Here is a 22,352-nt window from a genome sequence, read left to right on the forward strand (position 1 = left end):
TTTTGTTTGTTTGATGGTAGGGGCAGGAGGGAGGGAGAAGGTTATCAATAAATGAATGGTTGCATGGAAATATATACATCTTGAGTTAGTAGTCTGCTAAAGCAATCTACTCTTTTTTATACCTCTTAAGTGTATGAGGCAATATATTTTTAAAACAGCTTTATTGAAGTATAATTAATATAACAAAAACTGCAAAGATTTAATGTATACGATTTGATGAGTTTGGACATATGCATACACTCACAAAACCATCACCACAATCAAGGTAACAGATATACTGATCACTGCCAAAATTTCCTTGTATGCCTTTTGCGCATGTGTGTGTGTGTGTGTGTGGGTGTGGGTGTGGGTGTGTGTGGTAAGGACATTTAAAATGAAATCTACCTTCTTCACAAAGTCTTAAGTGCACAATACACTATTATCAACTATAGGCACTATGCTATACAGCAGATCTTTAGAATTAATTCATCTTGCACAAGTGGCAGGGAGAAATGGAGAATTGCTCAATTGGTTTAAAGCAAGGTAAGAGTAGAGAGGAAGCAAGTGATCCTATTGAGTGTACTCTAAACTGTCAGTTAAGAATAAAGAAAAGGAATGTGGCTTTCCTGATCTAGACTCTGTAACGGGAACAGAGGCAGTACAGTGTAGTGACCTGAGCTTCAACCACTGGGTTCCTAGTGACATAAAGTGTTCTTGACAAGTCTCGCTCAGCTGGAAAGGCAGTAACAAGAGAAGTGATTTTCTAATCCCATACTAAGCAATCAGGAATAATTTGTGATTGAAGTAGTGGAAACTCTAAGCAAGGTTACCTTGTTAGTTGAGAGTTTGCACTGGCCAGCAATATGGAAATTGTGAATTCCAAAAGACAGGCATAACTCCATGGCCTCAAATTCAGATAACAATCTGAAAGGGTTTGAAGGCTTTCAAAAAATTATGTGATCATAAGTAGGAAAACATAAGAAGAATGAGGTGGACACACCTCAAACTTCATAAGAAATTTATGTATAAACTGGGCAAAACTGAGATAGAAATAAGTGCCCAGCACAAGGCCTCCCACATAAGATGTGTTCAATTCAGGTTTTTGCAAAATAATGAATGTATCTTGTAAAAGCAAAGATAGACATGTAAAAGTTGCATATACTATAAGCCTGTTCACCTAATCATTCAGTCCAGAAATATTTATTGAACGTTTTTTATGTACCAGGCACTTTCTGCTTTCAAGGATATCACAGTCCAGAGTGAGAAACTGATATGCAAACAAATGAGCAAATCAAAATGCAGGAAAGTAAGTACAAATAGGTAATTGTTTAAAGTGCTTTGTGTACAGGCAGGGTGAAGTTGTTAACTGAGCTTGGGGAAAGGAAGATTAGAAGACTTCACCTTGTAGATAACATTTGAATAATTTTGAAGAGTAGCTGAGATATATGGAGTTTTAAAAAGAGCTCTATACAAGCTAAAAAATAAGAAAAAAAGGGTATGCTGCTTAAAAACCAGGGGAATGAGCTAGAGAAGTGGCAAATACAGAAACTACTGGCATAGGATTTACAGAACTAAACTGCACCCTTTCTGGCCAGTTCCAAAGATGTAAGCACCCTATAAAAATCTGGGGCAGTTAGTGCTACAATGGTTGAAAGATATTTTACCTTTGATGTTTCTTCTTTGTCTGCTTAATCCCACATCTCCATCCCATTGACTCTGCTTTTATGCATTTTTCCCTATCCTAAAAATTTTCAACCAGTGGTTTTTTATACCCTGGCAGCTCATTAGAATCACCAGAAGAGCTTTTATGAAAGATCTCTGCCTGGGTCCATCCCCCAGGGATTTTGATTCCATTGATCTGGGGGTGGGACCCCTGAGCTGCCCGTATAGTCTTCAAAAGCACTGTGGGAAATCTGTCTGGCCTGCCATGGTGAATGAGCTTCTGACAGAAGAGGGTGAAACACACATTGGAGAAAAAAAAAAAAAAAAAAAAAAAAAAAAGAATTAATGTCATGGAGTTCCATACAAGTTCAGAACTTAACAACTCATATACCTTCATAGAGAAAGAATTTGCCCAAGATGACCCTATATACTGTGGCCAGGATCTTAAGAAAGTGTTGTACATGTGAATGCTACCTATTGACTCTTGGAGACAAGTGACTCTTATTCCAAATTCATCCTAGGTGTAATGGGGAATCACTGAAAAGTGTTCTGCAGTGCACTGATAATTTAAGATTTATACATTACAAGAAGTATTCTACCTGTATCCAAGAAAATTGATTGCAGAAAGGCAAAAATGATCCCTAGCCTTTTTGTTTGGGAAACCAGATGAACATAGAGGCCAGTCACTGAGAGCTAACAGAGGAAAAAGCATAGGCTTGGCAATAAGAGTAGAAGAGAACATGAAAACTTCTCCTATGGATGTGTTGACTTTTGGGTACTTCCAGAGGAGGGGGAAACAGATGAGAGACATGTATTTGAGACCCATTTGCATAGAGCTGCGTTTTTAAGTCAGGAATAAATGCGCTTACCACGGAAGGCTGTGCATACTTCTCTTTGGGAGAAGAGAGTCTAAATAAAATTTAAAAGAACACTAAAACTGGCAGCAAACATCCACAAAACATATTAATAGGAAACAGCTAGAGAGGTAGAAGGAAAATCAGAAAAGTGTGGTGTAATGGGTGCCCAGAGAATAAAGTACTTATAGAAGGAGTGATTGAACAACAGTTTGTCAAATGCTGCAGCAGTTTTGATAGAGGGTAGTGCGGATTTCTGATTATAGTGAAGAATGGATGGGAGGTAAAGTAAAAAGTACAAACAACAAATACAGCTACTTTTCAAAAGATATATGCAAGGCTGATTAAAAAGATTTTTCCACATTCTTTTCTGAAACATAGCATATATGCACTATAGTAGTAAACCTTAACAGATATTTTTCTAAGAAGAAGGTAATGTGAATACTTTATCTCTGATGAAGATACTCTAGAACAGAGAAACACAGTGAAACCACGGGAGAGAGAATTGATAAGTACTAAGATATAGCAAGGTACTTAGGATGGAAGGATTAATCCAAGCTTTGCCCGTTGAGGAGAGAACATTTCAGAACAAGGAGCAGAATGGAAGAAAGCATGAACATGGACACAGTGTGGCTGGTGGGTTGATGACAGGGTAAGGAGGCAGCTCTCGTCTAGGACTTCAGCTTTCTTGTTGAAGGAGGAGAGGTCCCATAGTGAGGAAACCATAGGAGAATCCAAGGTTTGAAGGAATGGAATAGGTCTGAAACAACAACAGCAGAGAATCTGGGGAAGAGAACTGGTTGGGAATTCCAGAAGAACTGCCAAGGAGCACTGAAGCTCCAATATTCTTGAGTTAAAAAGATAAGCATGCAATTTTAGGGGTAGTGATATACACATGGCAGAAAGTATATTAAAGTTGTACCATTGACTACCTTAGGTTCAATTCCACCCAGCAAATGCTATTCATTAACAGAAGTACAATAACCAAACCAAAGATGTGGCTCATAAGCTGTAGCAGCAGCAGTAGTAGCTATAGCAGTAAACATTTATTGAGGACTAACTGATTTTCTTGTTTTAATTGTTTTACCTGATTATTGTATACAGGTGGTCAGGACTTTTGTTATTTCTGATGTTTTCATGAGAAAGCAAAGACACAAAGAAGTTAATTTTTCCAAAGTCAAATGACTACAAAGCGGCAGAATTTTTGAACATTAAAAACGAGTCATGTCCAGTCATGCCCAGAGGAAAGTAGGCCGGAAAGCAAAGGGTTCAGAATCTCTGAAAAATGAGGAAGGGGTTGATAACTGAGGATATTCTGCCTAAATCAGACAGACAGTAGCAAATAACTATTACTTCAATACTTTAGTAGTTGCTATATGGAAAAGGAATTAGACTTTAATATTATGTAGCTTCAGGGAGCAGAATTAAAACTAATATCAGAAGCTGCAAGGAGGTAGATTTCAGCTTGGAAAATGAAGATTTTTGTACCCATGAGAAATACAGATAGTAGGAGAAGAAGCTTCACAAGTAAGTTCCAATGACTGAGAGTTTGACCCAAGAGAAGGAGTGTTTGGAGAAGGTATTCAAACCTAGGGCCAGAGCAGACAGGTTGGGCTAGATGAAGTCCAATATCCTTTTAATACTGAAAGTCTCTAGTGTGCATTTTATGAACCCACAATACACATTTACTTTTTAATTTTCTCCTCCGAGTAAGACCATTTGGCAGATACATAAAGCACTTGGATCACTGTTACAACAATATTTAGATATAATAGATAAGAAATAATGCTGTGCCAAGTCTGCTAGATCTAGACTTTCAATTGCTTCAGAAGCTCTAATAATTCAGACGAGAGAAGAGAGGAAGGGACTGAAGGAAGGAGGGAGACAGGGAGGAGGAGGGAGGGAGAGAGGAGGGAGCTTAGACATGTAGTCTTTTCCCAAGGGCAAGCAAATATTCTACAAACAATTGCAAAAATTGTTCCCTGCCAAAATTATCCTTTTTGAGGCTTTTTAAAAGATAATCCATGTATCTCCCACACTTCACGCTCTTGCACATTTACGCCAAAAGCTCAAACAAGAGACTTTGAAGCTCTTCTCTGAGCAGAGGTCAGTGTTTCTGGTCCAGTGTCAGTTTTAATAAGACTTTCTCTCTCTTAAGAGAAGTAAGATGGTCTCTGCCTGGACCTGATGCCACAAAAGGACCACGCAATATTTTGTTTGACATTTTTAGCCTTGATTTGGCTGCCAGTTTTATTGAAAACTTTAATATTCTTCACAGGTTTTAGATAGCAAATTTTGAATTTTGATTCTGGCCTGCCTTTAGGAACCTTTCCTTATAAATCTCTTTTCTAATCATACAGTGACTTTACTGTATTGTTCTTTCCTTTTTTCAGTGTGGTAACTTTGTTTATTTTTCTGTTTGTTTGTTTGGGGTGTTAGGATGCCACAATTAGATATAGCCACCATGCTAATCCATCATGACCCACGGACATCAAGGGCAGCCACTAATATGTACAGTGAATATTGCAAAGATGACCATCATATTCTGAATGGTCAAAATGATGACAAATCCTCAATTTCTTATTTCAGGAGCTCCTGTCCTTCATCTGTTCCCTTCTCCAACAACTATAAACCTTTGCAGTTCTGGCCCTATATTATTGAGCAATATACACGCATATTTTTGTCCTTATGAACCACTGCATGCCTGCTTCCTTACAAACTTTATTTTATTAATCGAATATAGACTCCAAATCATTGGTCAATAACATATGGCAGTCCTAGTCACAAAATAATGTTAAAAAAAATCCCACAATTTTACTACCTAAAAATCAGATTAAAAAAAAAAAGAAATCAGATTCCTTTATTTCTTCCTTCAAACTATTACAAAGCTATTGTATGATAGAGATAGTCATGCAATTAAGCCCTGGTTATTAACAATTTGGGGAAGGAAATTGCCCATAGCAACATCACAGTTGAAATATTTACATTTGAGTCTTTATCTTTTTTTTTCTGCCAATTGTTGGAAGCAAATCCAATCAGAAATTTTGGCAGTGAGAAGCTGTAATATAAAACAAAGACAGAGATGCATATATTCATCATGGAGATGTGTATCCCTTTTAATTTACATTAATCTGATAAACAGGGAGGAACCCATTACCTTTTGTTTTGTTTTTACAACTTTCACCTCACTCTGGGTAAAACTTGTCAGAAACCTGGGTTTGAGTCCTGTTTCTATCACTTGTCAGCATGTGATTAACAAACAATCCTCTCTCAATCTTTCTCCCTCCCTCCCACTCTTTGGCCCTCTGCCTCTCCCTCCCTCTCTTCATTTTACCTTCCATTTTTTCATTTGTAAAATCAGGGGCTGGATTAGAGAATCACTAAAATCCCATCAACTCTAAAAGTCTGTTTCTAAGAGATACTATTTTTGGATAAACAATTAGAAAATAAAAAAAATAAAAATTTAAGTGGTATAATAATCAAGAATATGTAACTAAAAGGATATGGGATAATCTATCTTTTTTAATCACTGAGTAATTGTGGGGGGATTATTCTGCCTCACTGAAAATATATAAGAGAAGGGTGACTTTCTGTGTTATAATATCTTTTTGGAAAATCCAGTCATCAGGGCTACAGTCAAATGCCAGCAAAATCTGTAAAAAGCTGGGAAAAGAATAGGCATGACATATGGAAATTAGTTTACGTATCTGCAACTTGACCATGTCTCTTTTTTATTTGCAGTCTCTTTGTTTTTCTTCTTTTCTCTTCCTTTTTTTCCTTCTTTCCTACTTTCTTCCATTCCTTCCTTCTTTCCTCCTTCCTTCCTTCTTTCCTTCCCTTTTCTTTTTTTCATTCATCCAGCATATATTCATTAAACAAATACTTATTGATTACCTACAATGTAACTGAAACTCCTCTAGGAACTGGAGCTACGCCACTGAACAAGAAAAATTAAAAAAAAAATTCCTAGATTTTTCTTATTTTTTTTTAACGTTTATTCATTTTTGAGAGACAGAAAGAGACAGAGCATGAGTGGGCAAGGGGCAGAGAGAGGGAGACACAGAATCCAATGCAAGCTCCAGGCTCTGAGCTGTCAGCACAGAAACTGATGCAGGGCTCAAACTTATGAACAGTGAGATCATGACCTGAGCTGAAGTCAGATGCTCAACCAATGGAACCACCCAGGCGCCCCAGAAATTCCTAGATTTTGTGGAACTTACATTTAGGTAGGTACACACAAAACAATAATGAAGAACATACTTAAATATATAGTTCAATTCAAGCAGATATACAATACAGGTAGGTACACACAAAACAATAATGAAGAACATACTTAAATATATAGTTCAATTCAAGCAGATATACAATACAGGTAGGTACACACAAAACAATAATGAAGAACATACTTAAATATATAGTTCAATTCAAGTAGATATACAATACTCGAAAAAGAAATGAAACAGGATAATGAGATGAGAACTGACAGGAGAGAGGCTATTTAAATAGAGACAGAAAAGGTTTCTCTGAAGAGATGACTTTGAGCAGAAACCTATATGAAGTGAGGGAGAGAACTGCAGAGATTTCTGGAAGGAGCTTAAGTTTTGTCAATTTAGTGACTAAAATCTTTGATTCCATTATATTGTCTGTTTTTTTGTTAGAAGAGACTTAGGAAAACTTACCGAGTATATACTTTCAAAGTATATTTAAATGCATATAGACTGGGGGATTTAACAAAAACAGAGTACTAGAAATAAAAATATTATTATGGCAATATTCCTGGCTCCAAGAGAGAATAGAGAACTGGCCTATCCATATGGGTTCCAGGATAGTCCCAGCCCACTATCTCACACAGTTGGTGACCCAGCATTGGCTAAACGTGTGGAGAAGTTCTTTCTCTGTCTACTTGTATATCTCAGTGTGCCAATGCAGTTCTTTGAGATTTTCAAAATATTGTTTGATATCCTTGTAACTGAATATATTGTGATTCATGAGGCAGTTGGGATAGGCTACCTTGTGATATACTTGAAACCTCTAGTCTAAACCATAAAGGCAGCTGGGGTCTCCATAATCCCTAAGGGACAACCTTCAAAGTGCTATCATTCTTAGAGCTGGAGGGTGGGACAAGATGATGGTACTGAGTCTTGAAAATATCAATGACCAATTTGCCATCTCAAAAATAGGTGGGTGGTTACCAACAGGCCCTGATAAGGGAATGTGAATGCATATAAAATTTATTCTAAATTTAGAATTCAACTATGTCAGGGGCAGCTGGGTGGCTCAGTTGTTTGAGCATCCCACCCTTAATTCCAGCTCAGGTCATGATCCCAGGGTCATGGGATTGAGCCCTACTTCAGGCTCGGTTTTGAATGTGAAGGCTTCTTGGGATTTTCTCTCTCTCCTTCTCTTCTCTCTCTCTCTCTCTCTCTCTCCCTTTGCCCCTCCTCTGTGATCTCTCTCATTCTCTCTTTCTGTCTCTCTCTAAAATAAAATAAAACTTAAACAATTTTTAAAAAAGAATTCAAGGGCACCTGGGTGGCTCAGTCGGTTAAGCATCCTACTTCAGCTCAGGTCATGATCTCACAGTCTGTGAGTTCGAGCACCACGTCAGGCTCTGTGCTGACAGCTCACAGCCTGGAGTCTGCTTCAGATTCTGTGTCTCCCTCTCTCTCTGCCCCTCCCCTGCTCATGCTCTGTCTCTGTCTCAAAAATAAATAAAAATATTTGAAAAAAAAGAATTCAAGCATGTCATATTTATGACATGAACTATAATCTCATTTAATGACACTGGCTTTATTTTAGGTTGATATAAAAAATAGCCACATGAAGAGTCTATAAAACAGTTACTGTGGATATCTATTATACTTTTCAATGTTGCTTGTTACAGTGATAATTTTCTCTTAGTTGGAGTCAGAATGGTATGGATGATGAAATGTAACACAGTAGAAAATATATAGAATTAGGTAGAAATCTCAACTCTGCCATTTAAAAATTGAATGAACTTGAGAAAGTGATTAAGTTCTGCTGAATCCTTCTACAAAATGGCCAACATAATAACCTAAAATGATGATTAAATGAGATGTTATTTAAAATGGGCCAAGCATAATGCTTGACTCACTAAATAAAGCTCTTACTATGCATTAATTCTCCTCTCATATTCTAGATTTTTTTTGAGAAGCGTGAACTTCTTGTACTGATTAGCATTTTTCCATAGAAATTGGCTTTGAAAAAATACAGATTAATAAATCTAATAACATGTGGCTATGTAGAACTGTGATTAAGGCTATAGGAATTAGAGACACCTCACAGACCTGGGTTCAAATCTAGATTCTGTCTTTAATTAGTTTTGTGATTTGCTGGCTTCTCTCCAGTCTCATTTATTTATTCCTTTTCATATTCCTACTCAGCATTGGAATGTTACAGGACTTAGTTACTGGACCCAAACTTTTGTCTATCTGTTCTTATTAACTTGACAATAACCAATAATATGGCTTTAAAGAAAACTTCCAAATTTATATCTGCAGCCCAAACTGCAGGTTTCTATGTCCAACTGTCAACTGACTTCTCTATTTGGCTGTCTGATAGGAATTTAAACTCATCTTTTTCACAACCAAATTCATGATCTTCTTTGAAAAATTGGTTACTTGTCAGTTTTCCTCATGTTAATTAATGGCACCTCCTATCCCTCAGGTTGCTCAGGTCAGACACTCTGGAATCAGCCTTGCCTCTGTCTTTTATCCTCCTCACCCAAGAAACCCCAAATCCTGAGAGTCCTCTTTTCGAAATATATTTAGCATCATCCTACTTCTTAACAGCTCTTCTTCCTGCTCGCACCCTGGATTATTGCATCTCTCACTACATTGTTAACACAGCCTTCACCCTGGCCTTTCTGCCTCCTCACCTGTTCTCCAGCAATCTATTCTTAACTTCTAGAGTGATCTTTTTAAAATTAAAGTTAAATCAGGTCACTCATCTATTCGATACCTTCAATGTCTTCCCTTTCATTAACAGGAAAACCCAAGATCATTACAATGGCCCACAAGGCCCCAAATGATACTACCTCCTCTATTTGACCTAATCTTTTCCTTATTTCCCCTTTGTTCACTCTACTCCAAATGCCTTGGCTATTGATTCTACATGCCAGGTATGTTTCTCTTCCTATGGTCTTTGTACTTGCTGTTCTCTCTCCCTGGGATGCTTTTTCCTCAGATGACAACATGTATCACTTTTTTACCCCCTTCAGGTTTTTGTTCAAATGTCAATAGTCTCTTTGAGCTTCCTATCTAAAATCGATCTCTGCTTCCATTATCCTATATCCCCATTTCCTACTTTATTTTTTCCAAAGCATTTCTTACCATCTAATATATTATATTATTATTGTTGTTATTATTATTATTAAATTTTATTGCTTCTTGCACATTAAAATGTAAGCTAAACTGGGTCAGGAATTTTTGTATCTTTTAAACTACTTCCAAGGCGTGGTGCAGCCAATATTTGTTGAATGGATTCAAGAGTTCCTGTTAGGTTTTTGTTAGAATTTAGTAGGTTAAATGTTCACTAAAGTACCTTGTATGTGGTAAATACAAAATAAATAATGGCTATAATTATTATTATTTAAGAACCAACTGCATCAGAACTTTATTTTTTTGATACCGAACAATTGGACTAGTCCTAATAGACCATTCAAATCATGAGTGCCAGTTCCCCCAATTTAAGAGTCTAATGCTATTTTTTAAATTGTGTTAAAACATTTATATTGGCCAAACATAACTTGGTAAGACCAAAAACAGTAAGCTTTCATGGATTAAAAAAAATATTGCTTTGTCAGGGTTTAGATAAATACACCAAAAAGAAAATCTATGCACACCTTGGCCACCATTGCTAGAGACCTAACTTTGTATTAGCCTAAAGGTTGTTAATTCAATCTTTATCATTGAAGAGATTAACATAAAATTGCTGAGACTCTGACAACAGGGTGAATGTTCCCAGGGAGATGGCAAGAGCAGCAAGGTAAGATATTTAAGTCATCAACATTTCTTATTATTTCTTGGTAAAAATATTAAATAGTTGAATCAACATTTGGCAGATTTACTATTCAGCCCATAAATTAGTTTTATGAAAATCATACAGCTTCAAAAAGAGTAGTTCAAAAGTGATGCATTGCCGAATATCCATACATATCATGAAATGAATGAGAATCTAACCACCACAAGTGACCCTTATATTTGCTGATGGAAAACCCACGAACTTCAGCAAGTTGGGAATATATGCAAAAAATTATTTATTTTATCTAAAATTCAAATTTTTAATAGGGTTTGCTGTATTTTATCTGATAATCCTATTCATGGAAAAAAATACATTTTCTGGAAATTCTGTTAAACTATTGTTTTCTTAATATGTTTCCTAAGAACAATAGTAGTATCAGTATCTGTAACAATACTAATTAATCAATTAATTAAAACAGGCATTTCTTACAGTAACAAAACACACTAGATTTGATGATTGGTCTCTCTGAACTAATGGCTACCAACTTCAATAGGATTGCCTGAAATCCTGCTACCTGTCCCTGGAATTTTCCCACTCTCTTTAAACGACCATGTCCTAACTTTTCTTCTCTCCTTAAATATGCAACAACCTTGCTACTGTCCTTTCTTTTGCAGGTAAACTTGCTTCCCCTTTCATTGAAAAATAGAAGCAATCGGAAAAGAACTTCATAAACTCTCTTCACATGTATTTACTACCTTATAGTTATGGCTATGGACTATATCTTCTTTCTGTCTCTGTCCTATACAAAGTCACCCCTCCTTTTATGCACTGACTCCCATTCTGCCTCTCAAGGGTATTTTTGCCATAATTGTTGTCTGTCCCTCCTCCCAAGTCAACTTTTTCTTCTCTAATGAATTATTTCCATCATCAATCAATCATGTGGTAATATTTTTATCCAAAAAGAAAGAAAGGAAGGAAGAAAGGAGGAAATAAAAAGGGAGGAAGGAAAAGTGAAAAGTAGAAGAGAGAGGGGAGGATATTAAAGGGAGGGGAGGAAGGGGAGGAAGGAAAGAGGAAAATACTTCCCTTGACCTCATATCTTCCTTCCCCTATGATCTCATTTCTTTGCATCCTCCTTTACAGAAATGCTGCTTGAAAGATTTACCTATACTTACGCTCCTATCTTCTCTCTTTTTTTCCCTATCTTCTCTCTTGCTTTGAACCCACTCCAATCAGGATTTTAAGCCTTCTCCCCTGCTGAAACTGCTCCCATCTAGTTTACCAATAACTCTACCTCACTGAATTCAGTGGCAAACTCTCAGTACTCACCTTATTCTCCATATTAGTTTCCTAAGGCTGCCACAAAAAGGACTACAAACTGTATGGCCTAAAACAACACAGGTGTATTATCTCATAGCTCTGAATGCTATAAATCCATAAATCCACAATCAAGGTGTTGGCAGGGCCAGGGTCCCTCTGAAACTTGTAGGGAAATCTTTTCTTGACTCTTCCCAGCTTCTGATACTTTCTTAGAAATATTTGACATTTCTTGACTTACAGGTACAAAATTTCAATCTCTGCCTTCATCATCACATATTGTTCTCTCTGTATGTCTCTGTCTTCACACGGTTATTTTATTATAAGGACACCAGTCATTGAAGTAGGGGCTCACCATACCCCACTATTGCTTCATGTTAACTAATTGCAACTGTAAAGACCCTATTTCTGAAAAAGGTCACATTCTGAAGTATGGGGAGTTAGGACTTTAACATATCATTGGGGGGGAACACACGATATCTCCATTTGAATGTTGGGTAGCCATGTCAAACTTAGCATATCCAAATCTAAACACCTGATGAAGCACCCTAAATGTTCTGTTTCCACAGCCTTCCACATCTTAACAATGGCTATGTTACTCTTCTAATTTTTCAGATACAAAAATCTGTGGAGTAATCATTTCTTCCTTACTCTCTTCACTCCACATCAGATCTATCAGAAAATCTTCTCAGCTCATTACTTCTCATCAGCTCCACTGCCACCACTCTGGTCCAAGACCACAGTATATCTCTCCCACACCATTACAATAGTCTCTGACAGATTTTGATATATCAAGTTCTACCTTACTACAATCTATTCTCAACACAGATACCAGAACCATCCTGTGAAAGAGCCAGATTATGCTACTTCTCAGCCTAAAACCCTGTAATTACTCCCTTTCTTTCAGAGTAATTGATAAAATCCTTATCATGGCTTAAAAGTATTATCCCTACGCCCTACCAACCCCCACATGGCCATCCCAAACCAATACATTATTTTCCTTACATGCCTCAGAATTTATTCTTCCCATTTTAGGGGACTTTCCTCCTCCAAATTTGTCCCAGATACCTTCATGGCTCTTTCTCTGTCTCTGTCTCTGTCTCTCTGTCTCTGTCTGTCTCTCTCCCTCTGTTACTTCTTTAGTTCCCTACAAAAGTATTCCCTTTGATGCGTACTGGGTGTTGTATGGAAACCAAGTTGACAATAAATTTCATATTTAAAAAAAATATTTCCTTAGCAGTGAGACACTCTCTGATAAAGTTTTTCTTTTGTTTTGTTTTTAATGAAAGCAATCCTGCCCCATACCTCTATCACTCTTTTCCTACTTTATTTTTCACAGTAGCCCTAATACCATCTGAAACACTACAAATTAATAAAACTATCACTCTAGTTTTCTATCTTTCTGGTTATTGCCTTTCTCTCTACTGGAAACTAAGTTCTAAGAAGACAGAGATTTTTGTCTGTGTTTGTTTGTTGGTTTTTCCACTACAAGAGCTGAAGGAAGGAATTGCAAGTCAATCTAGAATAAACTGTCAAAACTTCAACAGAGTTCGGTTCTGTATACCAAGGTCAATGTCTTATGATCAGTGAATGCTTAAAGTAGGCAAAAAAATAAAAAGCTGTAATCTAGAAGCCAGAAAGCTATCAATACTGGTATAGTCTTATACAAAAGTTAAGCATCATAATACAATACAAATTAAACATAGCTTTCTATGTAAAAATTATCATTAGTCTCCAAAACTAATCTGGTTGGACAAAGACCCCTATTACTTATAGAATCTCTCCTCTGTCACTTTAAGAAGTGACATTTTTTGCTGGTCAATCTTTTATTCCCCTTAATAGAAGATTAGGACCTGTATAGTCACTTCAAAATATAAATTCAGCCTATACCTCTTCTGCCAAATGTCTTCAGTACTAATTTTATATTTTATATTAATTTTTTATCATATACAAAAGGTTAATCTTTTATACAAAAGGTTAATCTTTATTCTCTGTCCTGTTGAATACTTATCAGAAGTTTAATCTCTTCCAGACACTTTTCTATGAATATTTATAGGGTTGACATTGAATAATAAAATGAAATCCCATGATATTCTTGCCCTGTTACATCTCAAACAGTTAAAAAAAAATGTCAATAAGCTTTATAGCATTAACCAAGTCACACATTTGAACATAGTTCAAGGACCCTAAATTTACCAACCATAAAGGAATTGTTTGGAGGTTGATAGGTAACTCGTGGAGGACTTCATAGATATTGGCTGTATCTCTGTGCAGAGAGAAGCAGCTTTCGACCTCTGATTTATTTGTAGGTCAGATGAGGCTCAGCTGGTAGTTTTGAGCTTTGCCGAATCCGTTGGGAAACAACAGGGGCAGGCTAGTCATCTTTGGTGCCATGACTACGACAGGCCTAGAATCTGGGAGCATGACTCTTAACTAAGTAGAATCATCTAGGCATGTTCTGTCTCTCTTGACTCCTGGTAGGGGGCAGAGCATAGAAATCACCTGAGACACTGCTGTTACTAGTAAGAAAACTCCTATGGAAAAAAGTATCACCCATTGCTTCCCTTGGGAAACGCTCATTTGAATAGCCCCTTTCAGGGCCTTTTAACAATATTATTCAATTTTGTCCTCACAACACCTGAAAAGATGAAAAGAAAAGAAAAAAGAAAAGAAAAGAAAAGAAAAGAAAAGAAAAGAAAAGAAAAGAAGAGAAAAGAAAAGACAAGAGCCCCAGGGCCAAGGTCTCCTACAAATTAGGTTAGAGGATAGACACGTCTGTTTTGTAAGAACTCGCCCAATGATTCCAATACACGATGGGGATTAATAATTATGTGAGGAAGACTGACTGGGCCCATTTTGTAACCAATTTACAGGTAAGGAAAGAGAGGTTAAGGAACCTTTCCCAGGTCACACTGCCAACATAAGATCTTTTCTTTTCATTATACATGGTGCCCCCTGCAAAATCCCCAATTTCCCCTGTCGCACAAAACCTGTCTGTCTTTTCAACTAATGAAGCATATTTGAACTCACAGGAGACAAACATAAACAAAGCTGAACTAATGTAGGGGTAGAAATGTTTCATGGAGAATAATCAATCATTATGTTACAGTCTACTCAGCCCTTCCAGCCTGTCAAATTGGAAGGCTCCCCATTACTTCAGGGTGTGACACTGAGGCAAAGAAACCAGGCAAACACTATTAGTACTACTGCTGCTACTACGACTATGACTACAACTACAACTACAACTACTATTACTACTACTACTACTGCTACTCCTACTATGACTATGACTATGTCTACTTTACTATTACTATTACTACTACTGCTGCTGCTGCTACTACTATGACTATGACTACTATTACTATTACTACTATTGCTGCTGCTATTACCACTACTGCTGCTATTATTATGACTACTACTATTACTACTACTGCTGCTGCTGCTACTTCTACTACTACTACCACAAACCACAATAACAACAAATACACAATACTTTTGATACTTCACAAATTAAAACGCTGTTTGTGTTATAATTTCAATAACAATTCCTACAAATGCAAAAGCTATATAACTTTATCCTAGTCTTTTTTTTAATACATATATTTTGTTGTTGTTGTTGTTGTTGTTATTGTTGTTGTTTCAGATATTCTGTACACAGGTTTAGTTTTCTACTGAGTAAACATCTGGAAACGTTACTAAATGATGACTTGGAAAAGTCAACTGCCAGATTCTTATAAACTCTGTTTCACTTCCCTGACCCAACTATGTAAATGGCAGCATAAGCCAATAATGCCATCTTGGTCCAGAGCAGCCTTAAAGACCTGATGTTCTACAAGTAGAAAAGACCCTCTACTATGGAGAGATGGTAATCACAGAGACTTTGACTAGCAATGTCTTTAAACAACTTAACTTCTACTTTTTATCATAAAACATCTTTTTTGGTTAATGAAGTTTCTCTCACTTCTCCCTTCTGTACCTAATATTACACATTCTAAAAGATGATATTTTTGGGGCGCCTGGGTGTCTCAGTCGGTTGAGCGTCCGACTTCGGCTCAGGTCATGATCTCACAGTCTGTGGGTTCAAGCCCCGTGTCGGGCTCTGTGCTGACAGCTCAGAGCCTGGAGCCTGTTTCAGATTCTGTGTCTCCCTCTTTCTCTGACCCTCCCCTGTTCATGCTCTCTCTCTCTCTGTCTCAAAAATAAATAAATGTTAAAAAAAATTTTTTTTAAAAAGATGATATTTTTGTCACATACGATAATTCAAGTTCCCAGTCTGATAGTTTATGATTTAAAAGTACTGTGTGAAGTGCTTGAGCTGATGGGGATGACTGGACAATAGGAATAGCATCTTCCTACCATAAATTACTAAGTCATAGAACCTTAGATTTCTAGAGTTAGCAAAGATAGATGTAATTGAATCCAAATCCAACACATTATAGGTAAGGATGTTGGTGACCTCTTGGGGCCAGACTGTGAATTTTGGACAAAGCAGAGCAGAAATAAAGTCTGTGTGCCCTTCCATGTCTGAGAAGCCAAAATGTCCACTTTGGAATATTATGTCCTCTAAGCTTATCTAAATCTGTATTTTCCTTCAAGGTTCCATTTATCTCCTTCTGCCCAGTCTCACAGAATCAAGAATGAAAAGGATGCTAAGGTCATTCAGTCCATTTAGGGTCTGAATCTTCTCTAACATGTTCCTCACCACAGGGTACAATATATTCCTAATGAAACAACCTTTCCATCTTTGGATAATTCAGACAAAATAACGTAATATAGAGCCAAAATATGTTTTCCTAAAGCAACTGTCCAATGATCAGATCCCTTTTGTCATATAACATCCTCTCCCATATCTGAAGATACATATTAGGACACCTTTCATTTCATTTTTCCCAGAATAATAATTCCTCACCCTTTAAAAATTCTTCACACCATGCCATTCTATCTTCTCACCTTTGAAGAACATCTAGTTTTGAAATATGTCTTAAAATGTGGCATTCAGAAGTGAACACGTTATTTTAAACACTTCTAAGAACAGTAGAATTTCCCTTCCTCATTCCTAGTCTTCTCTATTAATAAAGTCTGTGCATTCTCAGTGAGTGTTAATATTGCCCATTAGAGGGTGAAAATCAGTTCTTGTGGAAAAAATCTTACTCTTTTTTATGTATAAGCACAGACATAGATATAGTACGTAAAGAGATGTACAATGTATCTGCATCATTAAAATCTCACAGAGGAAGTATCAGGAAAAAGCAACTCTAAAAAGAATGCTTTTGAGAGACAATAATCAAAAAAGGTTGAGAAATAGTGACACAGCCTAAGATCACACTAGTCGTTTTATAATATCATCATACCATTAACTCTTATTGACATTGTAGCCAAATAAAATCCTCACGACGGTTTTACTTGTGCTGCTGCTAAAAAGGTATCTCCTTTATTTGTGGTTTCCAGTTTGGAAACCAGGTTGTGGTTTGGTTGGTTGGTTGGTTGATTGGTTGATTTTGGTTTTTAGGGAGTGGCAGATTTTGTTTTGTTTTGCTACTGCAAAACCATAAGCTTAAATCTATTCCTGATAAAACTGTCCTTGTTTTGTCTGTTCCTGCCTGTCCAGATAGCTTGGAACCAAATTTAGCCATCTAATGCATTCATTATTCTTCCAAGCTCCGATTATTTGCAAATTTTATGTCCTATAATCTAGATTACTCATGCCAGTAATTTGGAGAAACAATGTTGAAGAGATAAGGGCTGAGAATATTGTCCTGCACACACCTCCTCCATTCTGTCAATCACTATGCTTTGACTAACACCTATTCATCATGTATTAATGTGACGAGCTGTACATCTCAATGCATAAAATCTACAGTTTTCTGTTTTGTTCATTTGTACTCTGTAAGAAACCATGTCAAATGCCTCATGGAAATCCACATAGCCTGTCTCTATAATATTTTCTAAAAGTTTATTCACTCAAGCAAAAAGTAAAATAAAAAATAAAATTTAGTTTTTTGTTTTTCTTTAATAAACCTGTGCTGGCTCACTATGTTTACTTTCTCATTTTCTCTATACTTAAAAGCCATCTTTTTAATAATATAAATTAATAATATAAACACTAATAATATAAATATTCTATTGATTATGTTTTTTTTCTTATAATAGTATTTGTCAGTTATATTTGACTCTTTCTCTGCTCATTTATGTTTTCATAGATACATGTCTTACATTTCCAAAAAGATGATAAATTCTTAGAGCCAAACCCCATATTCCCCACAGTTGCCCAACAAAATACCATGGAATATAATAAAAATATATTATTTGGAGGACTAATTAATAAGTTTCTACTCACTATCAAATCAGATCAACGAAAAAAATCATAAATCATACTCACACTTTGGACCAGGTTTCAGATGGTTTTAAAGGCTTGGTCTAATAAGTGTACAAAACAGATGAACATAGAGGTGGAAAAGGGAGACAGAAATAAATCATAAAACAAGACTCTTAAAGGTAGAGAACAAACTGAGGGTGGCTGGAGGGGAAGTGGGCAGGAGGATGGGCTAAATGGGCAATGGGCATTAAGGAGGCACTTGTGATGAGCACTGGGTGTTGTATGTAAGTGATGAATCACTAAATTCTACACCTGAAACTATTATTACACTATATTTTAAATTTTAACTAACTGGAATTTAAATAAAAACTTTAAACTACAAAAAAAAGAGAATGTAAAAAGAGTTTCCTCCTATATTCAAGTCTCAGTTTATTAATCTGTCACTAAGAAAGTTTTCATTGAGAAATAAAGAAATTAAAAACTGACAATAGAAAAGGTAAAAGGAACTATATAGGTCATATATGCAAAAAATATAGAATGTATCTTTAGGATGGGGAGAATTCTTTCATTTCACAAATGAATTAAAAACAGACATATCAGGATGGGCTTCTAACTTTTTTTCTAACTAAAATTGAGCATATATGTGTAATTTAACTTATCACGTAGCTCTGTGGGTGCGATTCTCAAATGAGACATTTTGACTACATTAAAAACTCAATGACTGCTTGGTTGAAAACTGACTTACTGAATTACTTAAATGAGCCATTTACTTGCCATTTGATGGTGGTGCCTTTTTATGTCTTAGATATTATGTATATTCTGTATGTGTATGTTCTGATATTCTAAATCTGCAATGCAATTTAATTATTTGAAAGAAGATATTAAGTGATCTTTAAAGATCTTTAAAGATATTGACATAAGAAGCTCCTGAACTCTTCTCCTCCTACAAGCATACTGAATGAATGGCTACACACAGAGCAATTCCCTCTGAAAGAAATCTAGAAACCAGCCAAGTGACTCTTACATATTGAGTTAAAAAGAAAATACCCACATCAAAACAAGTAGGAAAGGCTGAAACACAATCTCACCTTAAATCCCACTCCTAGCACTGCACCATATAATTAGGAGGAGACCCTCAACTCCCAGCTTCACTCTCAGGAGTGAAGGGTTTGGGCCCCATATCTAGTGTCCCAACTTTTAGGGCTCCCACCTAAGGGACAGAGCCCTAAACACCTAGTTCTGAAAGCCAACAGGGCTTATGTTGTTCATGGGACCCGTAAGACTGTAAGAGACCAAACAACGACAACAACAAGGACAACAAAGCAGTTGTTTGGGCAGAGCACTCCCTTTGGCTGTCATCCCAGGGCCCAGCACAGAGGGAGCAGGCTGTCCTGTTCCTAATCTTAAAGGAAACATTTAATCTTTTTATTATTGAGTATGATGTTAGCTATGGGGCTTGTCATACATGGCCTTCATTATGTTAAGGTACATTTTGTTATAAAAATAAATTCTAAAATGTATTAAAGACTTGAATGTAAGACCTGAAACTATAAAATTCATAGAAGAAAAAAATGGCAGTAAGCTCTTTCACATTAATTTTAGCAATATTTTTTTTTTGACCAGTCTCCTCAGGCAAGGGCAACAAAAGATAAAATAAACAAATGGGATGATATCAAACTAAAATGCTTTTACGCAGAGAAGGAAACCATCAACAAAACAAAAAGGCAACCTACTGAATAGAAGAACATATTTGCAAATCATACATCCTATAAGGGGTTAATTTCTCAGACAACTTAAAATTAAAAAAACAAAACAAAAACAGAAACAACTAACATTAGAAATGGGCAGAGGACTTGAGTAGACTTTTTTTTCAAAAAAGACATACAGATGGCCAACAGGCACATGAAAAGATGCTCAACATCAATAATCATCAGGAAAACACAAATCAAAACCGCAATTAGATATCACCTCACATCTGTCAGATTAGCCATTACCGAAAAGACAAAAAATAACAAGTGTTGGAAAGCGTGTGGAAAAGGCAACCCTCATACACTGTTTATGGGAATGTAAATCTGTGCAGCTACTACGGAAAGTAGTATGGAGATTCCTCAAAAATTATAAATAGAACTACTATATGATCCAGCAATTCCACTTCTGGGCATATGTCCAGAGAAAATGAAAATACCAATCTGAAGAGATATATGTACCACTGTTGTTCATTGCAGAATTATCAACAATAGCCAAGATATGGAAGCAACGCAAAGCGTTCATCAATAGATGAATGGATAAATAAGATGTGGTGTATAAGTATACAATGGGATATTACTTGGCCATAAAAAAAAGAATAAAATCTTCCATTTCTTTGAAAATATGAATGAACCTAGAAGGTATTATGCTGTGTGAAATAAGACAAAGATAAATATCATATAATTTTACAAACATGTGGAATGTAAGAAACAAAACAATGGAACAAACAAAACAAAACAGAAACAAACTCATGGATATAGGAAACAAACTGTTGATTACCCAAAGGGGTAAAAACTGAAGGGTAGGAAAAATATGTGAGGAAGAATAAAAGACACAAACTTCCAGTTATAAAATAAATGTAATTTACAGCGTAGGAAATATAATCAAAAACACTGTAGTAACTTCATACACTGACAGATAATAACTGGACTTACCGTGGAGAAAATTTCATAATGTATAAAAACATCTAATCACTATGAGGTACACCTGAAACTAATAAAATATTGTGTGCCAATTATACTTCAATAAAAGAGATAATATTATATAAGTAGAAAAAAAAAGAAAATCCTATTTACAATATCATTGTAAAAATACTTAGGTGTGAACATAACCAAGGAGGTAAAAGATATGTACTGAAAATTGTAAGACACTGATGGAAGAAATTGAAGAATACACAAATAAATGGAAATATATTAATGTTTATAAAAGTTTCATACTACCCAAAGCAATCTGAAGATTCAGTGAAATCTCTATCAAAATTCCAATGGGATTTTTGACAGAAATAGAAAAAAAAAAAAGATCCTAAATTTTGTTGGAACCACAAAGAAACCCTGAATAGCTAAAAGTAATCTTGAGAAAGAACAAAGCTGGACCACTCACACTTCCTGATATCAAACTATATTATAAAGCTACATAACAGAATCAAAACATTGTGGTAGGAGCACCTGGGTGGCTCAGTCAGTTAAGCGTCCAACTCTTGATTTTGGCTCACATCACCATCTCACAGTCATGAGTTTGAGCCCTGCATCAGACTCTGTGCTGATGGTGCAGAGTCTGCTTGGGTTTCTCTCTCTCTTCCTCTCTCTCTCTCTCAAAATAAATAAATAAACTTAAAAAAAAACAACAACAAGCATTGTCGTATTGGCATAACAATAGACATAGATCAATGCAATGGCATAGAGAGCCCAAAAATAAACCCCGACAGATAGAATCAATTCATGTACAACGAAGGAGCCAAAATTTTTCAATGGGGAAAGGATAGTATCTTCAATAAATAATACTGGGAAAACTGGATAGCCACATGGATAGCCACTGTACACAAAAATCAACTCAAAATGGATTAAAGATTAAAAAAAAATAAGATGTGAAACCATAAAACCCCTGGAAGAAAACACAGGGGTAAGCTCCTTACCACTAATCTTGGCAATGCTATTTTTGAATTTAACACAAAAAGCTAAGGTACAACAGCAAAAATAAACAAGTAGAACTATATCATATTAGAAAGCCTCTGCATCAGTAAAATGAAAAGGCAATCTATGAAATGGGAGAAGATATTTGCAAATAATATATAGATAGATGGATAGATAGATAAAGCATTAATATCCAAAATATATAAAGAACCCATACATTTCAACAGCAAAACAACTTGATTAAAAACCGGGCAGAGTAAATAAATAGACTTTTTTTTTTAAAGAAAACACAAAAATAGCACATAGATACACAAGGTATTCAACATCACTAACTATTAGGGAAATGCAAATCAAAACCACAGTAAGGTACCACCTCACACCTCCTAGAATGGCTATCACCAAGAAGACAAGAGTAACAAGTGTTGGCCAGGACGTGTGGAAAATGGAACCCTATGCACTGTTGGTGAGAATGCAAATTAGTGCAATCACTATGGAAAACAATATGGAGGTTCCCCAAAAAATTAAAAATAGAACTATGTTATTCAGTAATTCTATTTCTGGGTATATATCCAAAAGGAACAGAAT

The 22,352-nt window shown here is 36.0% G+C and overlaps 1 protein-coding gene across 7 annotated transcripts in view; it reads right to left on the reverse strand.

The window, feature by feature from the left end:
• Positions 1-22,352, reverse strand: part of CTNNA3 (catenin alpha 3) — a 1,696,848-nt gene that overhangs the window by 699,577 nt on the left and 974,919 nt on the right. Inside the window, exon 1 of one of the 7 annotated variants that reach the window (XM_042908366.1) lies at positions 18,175-18,227. The exons of the other annotated variants lie outside the window; for them this stretch is intronic. The gene's annotated coding sequence lies outside the window, so the exon portion shown is untranslated. Of the gene's footprint in view, positions 1-18,174; positions 18,228-22,352 lie in introns of those variants that run through there. 7 annotated transcript variants of the gene reach the window in all.

The sequence above is a fragment of the Panthera leo genome, chromosome D2, assembly GCF_018350215.1.
Source record: "Panthera leo isolate Ple1 chromosome D2, P.leo_Ple1_pat1.1, whole genome shotgun sequence".
Classification (NCBI taxonomy): Eukaryota; Metazoa; Chordata; class Mammalia; order Carnivora; family Felidae; genus Panthera; species Panthera leo.